This window comes from Palaemon carinicauda, chromosome 28 (assembly GCF_036898095.1).
Source record: "Palaemon carinicauda isolate YSFRI2023 chromosome 28, ASM3689809v2, whole genome shotgun sequence".
NCBI classification, from domain to species: domain Eukaryota; kingdom Metazoa; phylum Arthropoda; class Malacostraca; order Decapoda; family Palaemonidae; genus Palaemon; species Palaemon carinicauda.
In genome coordinates this window covers 11,045,616-11,058,115 of record NC_090752.1, presented here as the reverse complement: position 1 = coordinate 11,058,115, position 12,500 = coordinate 11,045,616, and the positions used below count along the sequence as shown (strand labels likewise).

The 12,500-nt window shown below is 35.8% G+C and overlaps 1 protein-coding gene across 4 annotated transcripts in view; it reads left to right on the top strand.

Moving 5' to 3' along the window:
- The window catches only part of fwd (phosphatidylinositol 4-kinase beta fwd), a 441,509-nt gene that overhangs the window by 299,232 nt on the left and 129,777 nt on the right, over positions 1-12,500 (top strand). The window contains exon 1 of one of the 4 annotated variants that reach the window (XM_068351777.1): positions 2,600-3,807. The exons of the other annotated variants lie outside the window; for them this stretch is intronic. The gene's annotated coding sequence lies outside the window, so the exon portion shown is untranslated. Of the gene's footprint in view, positions 1-2,599; positions 3,808-12,500 lie in introns of those variants that run through there. 4 annotated transcript variants of the gene reach the window in all.

Sequence of the window (12,500 nt, the reverse complement as noted above, 5' to 3'; positions counted from 1 at the left end):
ATGTGAACATTTAGTGGAGGATAGGACGAATAGGTTGGGGGATGGTGGAAGGAGTTAGTGGATAAGAGTGAATAGATTGAAGGAAGGAATCACCGAGTCTCAAACCAATACTTTGATGGAATGAATGAAAGGTTTGAAACGGATTGATGATAGGAGGGGCCATCTGTCAGGGGAATCTTTTGTCGAAAGAGCTTTGAAAGATACTTCTAGTTTGGAAATATACGATTTTTTTTATAATACAATTTAATTAATTGTCCAATTAATTGAGATCATTATATATATATCTGTTCTTTATGGGTATTTTGTCACAAGTCCACGTAACAATTTAATCAAACTTTGACTTTTTTTTTTTATAAAACTAGGAGAGACAATTTTTAAATTATTATTTTGTTCAGTGGTAATTTTCTTTATGATTATTACAATTTATTTATAAAAATTAGAATGAATATGCCCGTCACATAGAGATGTAAAAGTTTTGTCATTCATGAAAACCATGTTTCTCATTCATTTCTCTCTCCAATATGAGCTAGAGTAAATAACAGTAGTATTTAATGATCTTAAAATACTTTATTTTTTATTGCTATTACTTCTCTTGTAGTTTGTTTATTTCCGTATTTCCTATCCTCACTGGGCTATTTTTCCTTGTTGGAGCCCTTGGGCTTATATCATCATTCTTTTCCAAATAAAGTCGTGGCTTAGCTAGTAATAATAATAATAATAATAATAATAATTTGTATTTTTTCTTCACTATAATCATAAGAGATGGAAGAACTATGCTACATAACTAAACTTATTTGAATATTCTAACAACAACAACAACAACAATAATAAAAATAATATTAATAATAATAATGATAATTTATAATTTCTTATTCACACTATAATCATAAGATATGGACGAACACGAGTATAACAATTTATTTGAATGTTCCTGGAAGTTTTGTTCTTGCAACCTGAGGGTTGGGTGATGTACTATATTTATTGGTCATTAATATAATAGTGATAGTAGATCAATATAGCAAATGGCTAGTTGTGTAGTAGGCCTAATAGGAAGGTCAATGATGGCCGTCAAGGATCTGCCTTTTACTTATCATTCACTTTTATCTACTATGATCGTCGTTTTCAAACCATCACTATTTTGTATAGTCATGTTTATATTAATATGCATTTTGTTTCTATTTTTTATGTTACATTTTTGTTTCTCCAATATAGTTTAATATTTACTTTGTTTTTCTTTTTTTCTTATCATTTCGTGACTTACTGATGTTCTAAGGCTTGTAATATTCTGCTATTCAAACTAAGGTGATGTTTTGATAGTAGTAGTAGTAGGAGGAGCAAGGCAGTTGAATGGTTGTAGTAGTAGTAGTAGTAAAATAGTTGAATGGTTATAGTAGTAGTAGTAGTAGTAGTGAGACAGTTGAATGGTTATTGTAGTAGTAGTAGTAGTAAGGCAGTTGAATGGTTAGTAGAAGTAGTAGTAGTAAGGCAGTTGAATGGTTGTTGTAGTTGTAGTAGAAAGGCAGTTGAATGGTTATAGTAGAAGTAGTAGTAGTAGTAGTAAGGCAGTTGAATGGTTGTAGTAGAAGTAGTAGTAGTAGTAAGGCAGTTGAATGGTTGTAGTAGTAAGTAGTAGTAGTATTAAGGTAGTTGAATGGTTGTAATAGTAAGTAGTAGTAGTAGTAGTAGTAAAGCAGTTGAATGGTTGTAGTAGTAAGTAGTAGTAGTAGTAGTAAGGCAGTTGAATGGTTGTAGTAGTAGTAGTAGAGCAACTGAATTGAGTTGTGGTGGGAAACGCCTGGGGCCTCGTGAACGGCTGTTGTCCCTCCAGCCGTCGTGAACGAAGAGGGTTATAGAGCTTGGGAGAGGGAAAGGAGGGTGAGAGGGGGGAGAATAGGTTCGCAAGGGGGTGGGGGGTAAGGGTTAGTAGATGGGGTTTCTTTTACCCCTCGGGATATAGAAGGGGAGGCCACGAGGGACTATGTGGGGTGTTAGTGGGATGGTTTGTGAAGCTTCAAGAGTTCATAAGCATCAAAGAAAGTTAATGTGACAGATTAAAACATTGCTTAACAAATGAAAGGTTCCTTGCGTTACATGATATTCCAGATGTGATTATCATCATTGATTGGTTGATGAATGCCCTGGCGTTGGGAAGACAGATGTTGAGGGGGTGATGGGACGGGGATTATTGAAGGAGGTTGTCTGTCAGCGGACAGGAAATAATTTGCGGTTTTTGTATATTGAAATGTTATCCATTTTCTTTTTCGTCTGTTATTTTATATTAGATTTTTAAATAGTTCAGTTCTTATGTATTTTAAAATCGTTGACCAGTGTATTAAATGTACAGTAAGTGTATTCGTGTGTAGGTCCTACACACTACACAGAGCGCTAAGCAATGCGGGGTGGGGTTGTTATATGCTGCGCGCGCAGGTTCCCCACTGTTCCCTGTACCGCTTCCACCTCTGGCCCCCATCCCCCCTCCTACAGAGGCAAGGGACCCAAGGGAACCCGTTGTCCCCATGTGGGTCCCCAACATGCCTCGCACTACTGCGAGAACGGGCCCCCACCGCTCTCTCTATTACTGGGTTAGCGCGAATAGTGTCTCTCCTTCGCCGACTGGAGAAGGAGGTAGCTCCAAGTTCGTCCTCTCCTGTGAATGCATTTTTTTCCTGCCTCCTTCAGCCTCCCTGCAAGTTTTGTTTTAACCCTACCTACCGCGCCTCCTACAGTTGTGCCTGTCTCGGTTGTGTGTGTGACGGAGTACCTCCCGTTTCGTTTGAGGAAGGATCGGTCCTGCTGCGTGTGAATTCGTCTGCATTTGTTTTGGGAGATTTTTTGTTTCGTGAAAGAAACGTCAGTGAGCGAACCAGGGGGAGTTGGACGTGTCTGTAAAGTTGAGCCGTTCTCCCTCCCACCCCTTAGCATCCCCCTGACCAGAGGGAGAGGAGGAGGAGGTGGTGGTGGTTGAATCCCCCTAACCACCCAATACCCCAGTCTTGTGAGTGTGTCAACTCTCCCGCAACTTGGAAGAAAAAAAAAAGTTTTGTTTGTGTTGTGACTTTGAAGCCAAGGTTTGCAGGACTATTTTTATTGTTCCCCTGAAGAAGAATTCGTCGATCTTTCAAGATTCTAGAAGAAGCGCCTGGGTATATGAACTCCCCCCTTTGAAACACACGATACTGCTGTGAACCTCCCAGTGTCAAAAGGACTGTCATCACCATACCTGTCACAGAAGGCGTTGCGACGCTCATCCGTGTCTTTCAGGATATCCCAGCGTGCAACAGATGTCAGGCGTCAAACTCCCTTGTCCCCAGGCCAATGCAACAAGTGCAGGTGTGAAGTATCACGCATAAAAGTTGATTTATTTCCGACAGCTAGATCTCGGAACCTGGGAATAATATCCCTGAGAGAATTCTTTGGTTACCGTCTTCCGTCAAGTAAATTGGCTTGTTTAGGGCCACAGGAGGCCTAAGTTTCAAGTGACGAGAGTTATTTTGAGTAGCCAGTTTCCCCCTCCCATGAACCCAGCTTCTTTTATCCTTCATCTCAAAGCTTATTTATGATTTAAACCCTCGGCACTGTTTCCTTGATTACTGGAGAGTTTTTAGTAAATATTCATATTTTGAAATCCCTGGAGAGATTTTGTCCAATCTGATAACATTAGAACTGCAATTGATAAACATCCATCTTGGTTCGGACTGAGGCCTGGTTTACATATTGTCAACTATTGATTGTGGTTTATCTTTGAACATCCAGTCGAAGATATGATCGTAGATATGTGTTTCCGGAAGACTTCATCCAAAATGACAGGTGAGTTGGACCCTTTTTTGTTTTCTTTCATATTCATAAGTATAAATTTTTCATTGCTTGGACCGATTACATTTCGGGAGATGTTATGGAGTAGTGATGTCACTTCTATAGCAGTATTTACTAACTTTTCTTACGTAACTACGCCTAATGAGCCTGCCTGGGTAGGCACCCTATAATCACCCTCTCCCTCCCCTTCCCCCTTCTCTCTCTTCCAACCATTTCCCCCTACCATCTCCCCCCACATACCTAACAAGTTTTACGCCCTTGAACCACCCTCATGTAGTAGTACCCCCCCTCCCCCCCTTAGTATGTACTTTTCTTGATATTCATTTTTAAAGTTGTGCTATGCGGCTTGTAGCACGTATTACTCATGACTTCATAATTGTCTTCATAGTTAAACATTTTTCTTAGTTTCATAATTGAAAAATTTTCATATTTTCATAATTTAACTTTTTTTCATATTTTCATAATGGAATAGAAAAATTTCTTATTTTCGTTATTTAGTTTTTCATATCATAATTGAATTGAAAATTTAAACATTTTCATGATTTAACATTTTTTTTTATATTTCCATAATTGAAGATTTTCCTATTTACATAACTCAAGTTTCTTATATTCAGATTCAACATTTTTTAATATTTTCATTATTGCACATTTTCCATATATCCATAATTGAATATTTTTCATATATTCATAATTGAACATTTTTCTTACAGTAGATGAAAAATTACCCAAATCTAATAAATTTTTATTTCATATGTTCCCACGTTTTAGCCTTCTTTACGAGCTATAAAGAAGAATGGTCTCCCTGGCCAAAGCTCCAGACCCTTAAATCCAATCTCTATGCCCTTGCAACTCATAGCATTTATTTTTTTTAATTTTTCCATGTCCTATAAGTCCTTGGCAATGCGGCCCGATCAGGAGTTTCTTCATTCACCTTCTACTCTGATCCTACTCACTTCCTAGTTCACAGGAATATCCTGCAGTGCCCTTCCTGCATCCTGTATCTTCTTCCTTTTAGGATACATGATACTGTAGTGTAGGTCCTCATCGACCATTGGTGTCACTTGTTTGCTGTAGTGCAGTGACACTTGAGGTCGTGGAGTTTTATATAGTAGATTCTCTCTCTCTCTCTCTCTCTCTCTCTCTCTCTCTCTCTCATTTGTGAAATGTGGATAAACTGCATTTATGAAATTCCCTAGTTTTGAGAAACTTCTTTTAACTATAAAATGAAGGGGGCGTGTCAAAGAAAGCTGAGCTAGCAGTAGTCTCTCTCTCTCTCTCTCTCTCTCTCTCTCTCTCTCTCTCTCAATTGTGAAACGTGGATAATTTGCATTTATGAAATTCTCTAGTTTTCAGAAACTTCTTTTAACTATAGAATAAAGGGGGCGTGTCATAGAATGCTGGGCTAGCAATAGTCTCTCTCTCTCTCTCTCTCTCTCTCTCTCTCTCTCCATATAACAATATCTCAATTTATAGAACTATTGATAAGATAAATGTAAAAATCCATATTTTCAAATGCTTGCTTACAGCAATTTCCTCTTTATTTTAATTTCTTATTGAGCTGTATATAAAGGTATAGATTATAACCCATGAAAATCATCTCATGACAGGAAGCCATAAGAGACAGTTGCGTTTATTCATTCATAGCAGAACTGCCTCCATATTTGAGGCTTTACGGTGGTCTTTGTAATGAATGAAAACTAGTGTCAATGTCTCGTGTATTTTTTTTTCTTATTGCTTTCTTTGCCTCTTTAGTATTCTGTTTTAATTCATTTTTATTTTAGTTATGCTTACTTTGATTTTTTTTTATATTCTAGATATTTTCGAGTTGATTTCCTGTTACTAGAGTATTTCACTATTGAGACAGCAATGCAAAATTAATTGGCATAATTAACCTTGCGATTAATGCATTAGATCATTCCTGATTAAGCATTCAGTGAGTTATTGTTAATTTTGCTTGCTGTGGATGATGTGAAGTCTTGGGGTAAAATTGTTGCATCAAGTTTAATTCAGTCTTAATAAATGATAATATTATGTTATGTGTCTTTTATGTCTTATCATAATTGGTTAGAATATAGTTATAATGACTCATCCGGTTTCAGAACTAGATTAACCTGTCCTCTATAATAGAGAGCAACGTGTCTGGAATGTGTGTGTATATATATATATATATATATATGTGTGTGTGTGTGTGTGTGTTAATAATTCCTGTGACGCTCACTGTCATTGCCAGGCGTATGACTACTCGGTCTCTCCCTTCCCTTGGAGGGATGAGAGAATAGTCATACCCTTGTTAGAGGGGTACCCCTAGAGGGTACACCCGGAAACCACAATTTCCCACAAATTGCCAAAATTGGCGTATTGTAGTTAGGATATGGGGAGGGGCTGGGAAGGTTGAATCTGTGCCTCTGCAGATCTATATAAATATGATAATGACGGGTCGCGTACACTAGTCTTATGATAGTGAAATTAGAATATGCTTTTGCACCCAGATCTTGGAGTTGAAAATGAAAAAGGCGGATGCTGCTGCTAAATCAGAAATAGATTTGCCACAAAAGAACATAAACTTACCCGTTAAACATTATAATATAACAATTACAAAACATTTCACAGTACCAAAATGTCAAACGATCTTGAGTATTGGATCTGATAACAACCAAAGGGCGGAAGTAATTTGAGCAAGGTTGCATATTGGTCATACGAAATTTACCCATGGACTTCTAATGTGCTCGCCTCATGTAGCAGTTCTCAGGTGCAGTGAGAGTGACAGTATTTTAACTATACATGGTTTGCTATTAAAGTTTTTAAAAGAAAAAGATTTTTATGTTTTGATAAGAAAAGTATTTCTGACATTATATCGGATTCTGTGAGTAGTTAAGAAGCATAGGGTTTATAGATAAAAATTGGAATTTATATTTATCACAGATTTTTAAAATAGTTTATTTTTTATATCTTTTATTTATTTATTTATTTATTTATTTTTTTTTTTTTTTTTAATAAATAGATTATGTAGTATTTTGTAATATTATGTAGTAAGAGACAAGCTAGATTCATTGGGCTGGTAGTTCGGTAACCCAGACCTTGTACGTTCTCAATTTAGTATTCCTTCATTTAAACAGACACATCTCATGGATACATTTTCTGTCTTTATACATTTTACTGGGCTGGTAAATCTCCTCCTTTCAATAATAATATACGTTTTATGCAAATAAGGTGAGCCTAAAAAGTAGACCTACCTGATTGTTTTATGCTTCCTAGGATCAGGACATACCGCGTTAAGACATCGCATTTAATTATATTACAAGTTTGTATAATAATATATTTCTCTCTCATGTACTTACTCTTAGTTTCATTTCAAATCCTGTCCTGCCATTTAACTCCCAATATTCTCTATGAGGGCTTTGTTCTCAAATATATAAAATCTTTTGGATATTATTTCATCGGCGTAGAAGATGATTATGATGTCATAATGTGGATGGCTGAAATGACAATTTTGTATAATAATTTATTTATTTCTCATGTAATTACTCTTACAGTTTCATTTCTAATCCTGTCCTGCCATTTAACTCCCAATATTCTCTATGAGGGCTTTGTTCTCAAATATACAAAATCTTTTGGATATTATTTCATTGGCGTAGAAGATGATGATGATGATGTCTCTGATGTGGATGGCTGAAATGACAATTTTGTATAATAATTTATTTATTTCTCATGTAATTACTCTTACAGATTCATTTCTAATCCTGTCCTGCCATTTAACTCCCAATATTCATCTGAGGGCTTTGTTCTCAAATATACAAAATCTTTTCGATATAATTTCATTGGCTTAGAAGATGATGATGATGACTCTAATGTGGATGGCTGAAATGACAATTTTGTATAATAATTTATTTATTTCTCATGTAATTACTCTTACAGTTTCATTTCTAATCCTGTCCTGCCATTTAACTCCCAATATTCTTCTGAGGGCTTTGTTCTCAAATATACAAAATCTTTTTGATATTATTTCATTGGCGTAGATGATGATGATGTCTCTAATGTGTATAGGAGTGGATGGCTGAAATGTAATTTGCAGCGGGATTCCGTTGGTTTTTGTGTACTTTTCAGTACACGTTAAGTGCGCATTGCACTTAGGAGTTTCAATTTTTTGTGTATTTGTAGTCGACCGTGATATCTAACGTAACGTTATATCCATTGGAAACAGGAATTCTGAAGTTGATCAAGTCTCTCTCTCTCTCTCTCTCTCCTCTCTCTCTCTCTCTCCAGAATACCATTGTAACTTTTCATGAACTTTGGGAAACACTCTCTCTCTCTCTCTCTCTCTCTCTCTCTCTCTCTCTCTCTCTCCATAATACCATTGTGACTTCATGAACTCACTCTCTCTCCATAATACCATTGTAACTTTTCATGAACTCTCTCTCTCTCTCTCTCTCTCTCTCTCTCTCTCAATTACCCAATAGAACGTATCATAAGGATAATAAGTCTCAAAGGTCCTAAGATAATCAATTTTAAAGGTCAAATGTATCAGAAGGGACACACTGGATCACTGGGCAGGGCGTAGCGGTAAGGCCTTGGTATGGGTAGCAACTGCACCTCATCAAAAAGGTGACCAATTTTGGCCTTATGCTCTGAGGGAAGAGAGAGGCTTTATGGTGGAAAAATATACAGTATGACTATGAGAGGGATTGTATTGTGTTTATTACCTGAAGCCATCCCCTGTTAGAGGAAACGACTGAACATAGTAAAATGTACCGTATATGTGTATATATAATGATTGAATAGTCTCTCTCTCTCTCTCTCTCTCTCTCTCAATATAAATATATATATATATATATATATATTAAAGTGTCCTTCCTCTTCTCTCTCTCTCTCTCTCTCTCTCTCAATATATATATATATATATATATACATATATATATATATATATATATTAAAGTGTCCTTCCTTCTGCAGGGCATTTTGTGGTTACCATTCCATTTTCCTTCATTTTCTCGTCTCCTATCTTATCCTCTCTCGTTCCCTCCATAACGTTTATGCTCTCACACAAATGAAAAATGGTCCCTCTCTGCATGCTAGTAAATGGCTCCGTTATTCTTTTCATATTTTACATAAATGGTTTGTTCTTCTCTTTCCTGTTCTTCCCTTCCTCCCTGTTCTTCGCGTGTGTTGCCGCGCTTATATTATGGTTGGCGTGTCCATTAAGTAAGCAGAGGGTAGATAGCACGCCATTGTTCTCTTCTTGTTCAAGATAGTATCCTTTTTATGCATTTTTTTTATATTTAGATTATTGAATGAAGGGGCAGTGTTTTCCCTCTGCCCTTGTTTTAAAGGGTGGATGGACAAAAGGGTATATGGTAGATTGATGTTAAATTTACAATTTTTCTTCTGCTTACAGAGGAATGTATTTTGATCTTTTGCTTAATTTGTTGGATACGTTTTATTATATATATACATTCATACATCAACAATAACGGCAAACCAAACTAGTACATCCTTTCTGATCATCGGGGTGCACAAACCCTTTCACTGCGTTATGGTATCCTCACTCAGAAAGTGTATATGTATATATATATATATATATATATAATATGTGTGCGTGCTTTTGTATGTGTATGTATGTGTAGATTCACAATACATCACAATCGAAGTCGCAGGTAGCGGTCATCTTGGAAAATAAATCCACCTCATTCATAGGTGATGAAGTTTGGCCGAGAATGAATTCAATGCTGATTTGCATTGTCGAAACGAGTAGTGACCGTCCCTGGCCAGACATGAATCCCCTGGAGCCAGATTCGCTCAGTGTGTGACTTCGTTAGACGCTCAAGGCATTCCCCTGTGGGTTTGCAACGAGTTTTTGCGGTCAAAATCGAGTCAAAATCGTCTGTTCATTCGTTTGGTTTCAGGAGTTCAGTCTGTGTGAAGTGAGTCTAGTTTGTTTTCCCATTGCTGGCTGTTATAGAAAGGCGAAACTCTGAAAATTTTGTGTTAATTTCGTGTTTGTTTATTTATCTTAGTTAATTTTAAGCTAATTTTTTTAGAAACAAAATGTAAATTCATCTCTTGATTTTGGGGATCAATTTCATTTCTTGAAATGAAAGAAAAGTAGTCAACTAGTTTTATTCTAATCTAAATTGTAAATAAGTAAACAAAACCATAATTAGCTCTTTAATGAATGGATTCCAATACGTGATATATTTGTTGGTGAAAATAATAAACTACTATTTTCCTATATTTTTTTTTTCAGAAAAGAATTTCTAGAAAATTTCCGAAATAGTTATTACCTTGTTTACTGCAAAGTTCTTCTGTTTCTCTCCAATTTTACGGAGGTAGAATTTATGACCTTATAATTTCCATTGTAACGGTTGCACGTATATTTCTGGGAAATAATAGAGTTCTTCGAGGAGACTCGTCGCCTGTTTATCATCATTGGTTTTTTTTTGGGGGGGGAGGGGGGGGGGGAGCGGTCAGGCTTTGGCATTCGAGGGAAAAACATTATTTCACTTGGTGTTTTTTTTTTAAACGAGGGTGTGGTTATTGCAGTGACTTTTTTTTAGAGAGAGAGAGAGAGAGAGAGAGAGAGAGAGAATGTTCTCATAACTGCCTGTATATATATATATATATATAATATATATATGTGTGTGTATATATATATATATATATATGTGAATATATATACACACACACACATATATATATATATATATATACACATATATATACACTATATATATATATTATATATATATATATATATATATACACAGTATGTATATGTACGAGAATGTTCTCACAAACTCTGCCGGTGTGTGTATGTATGTATGAATACATACATACGGATATGTAAGAATGTATGAGAATACATAAATGTGGTATGCTTGTATATATTAAGCATAGCTATGACGTCCGGCTAATTATTTACGTAATATATTACTTTTGTGTTGCTGTGAAAGCTATATTCAATTTGTGTTAATTTCCTCGATTAATAATGTGATGGCTCACCATAGATTGAATAGAAGTTCGCAGTTTTGCATTACATTACAAATATTCACGATAGAACTACCTGGAAATAATGGCTTCAAGAAAAATTGAGTCCGAATTTTCGTTTTCAAACTAATCTCCGTTCTTTGCTTATAGGAAAGCAACTCTTCAAAATATGTTAGCTCGATGGTGCTTGAGCGCTGGAGAATAGCCTGCATCTATATTTGTTATTTTAGAATATGCAACTAAATCACTTTGTCCGTCCTTATAGTGTAGTTGTTATTATTAATATTAATAGTATTTTTAGTTTTATTATTATTAATTTAAATAATAGTAATTATATTAATAATAATTTTAATAACTTATTTTCATGTATGCCGTAATGCATCTCTGAAATTGTCGATCAGTCTTCACCTAAGATGCTCTTTAACATCATCAACTCGAAGTTCTTATAGAGCAGGGACCGTAATATACAAACCCTTACTTATCTTCATTTAAGCCTACAAGGGAAAAAATCTTGTCTTATGAAGAGATTCTTGTCAGTGGACTTTTTTTTTTTTTTTTGGGGGGGGGGTGTCATTAGAAGGCCAACTGGACAGACCACTGTGCCCTGATCTACTCTTGGCATTGGTGGTGGGGGGGGGGGGTGTTAGGGTGGGGGAAAGAGGGGCTGGAGTGGGCGGTCAAGCCAAACCAGAATAAAGCGTAAAGTTGACCTCTTTACAACAACGATGTCTTTGCACTGGTGTAGACAACAGTAAGAATGTCGTAACCACATCCAGTAAAATAAAAAAAAAAAAAAGTTCCCGTTGAGAAAAAAAATCTTTGGAAAAAAAATCGCCGTATTATAGATGGTTTTATAAAACTATCTCATGTTTTGTTTCATTTCATTCTCTTTCTATCTTTCAAAGTGGCCATAAGATATTCTTGGCAACCGCAGTAATCGCATAGTTGCCTGGAAGCCTAACGTGATGATCCAGTATACGAACACTTTGATAGTCTACCGTAATTTCGCAGTGAGCCTTACAATGCAAGTTAGACCCGAACCAATGTATAAAGCAAATGTCATTGTGGACACGATCGACTCTATGTCAAGAGGACTCAAGGACCAGTTTCGTTTACAATGTGGCTTTTCAATGGTTTTTTCCCTCCCAATAGGTTTTTTTTTTTTTTTTTTTTTTTTTTTTGGTCCCCAGCCCTCTTGCGATTTTGTGCTTAGCTCAGCGCTTTGGCCGTATGCCAAACGGGTACACGCTTCCGGGTTCAAGCCGATGGGCTTTGCCAGTCATAATATCTCCCCTCCCCCCCCCCCCCCGTATTACTTCTCTTTCATTGATGGGTGTACTGTGTAATGTTGGTGTTCTGTTTTGTAAACGGGCGTTTTGTTGGGGGTGAGACTTTTGTATGCACATTTTTTTTTATTCTCTTATTGTACCTGTTTTTCGTGGTATTATTATTATCATTATTATTATTATTGTATTGTTATTGTTATTGTTACAGATGGTATTCGTATTCGTTGGTAGCGAACATTATGTATGCACATTTTTATTTATTATTTTTTTATTGTTATTGTTGCATTTTTCATTGTATTATCATTATTATTAAAATTATTATTATTATTATTATTATTATTATTATTATTATTATTACTGACGGTATTCGTTGGTAGCGAACCTTATGTATGCATATTTTTATTTATTTTTTGGTTATTG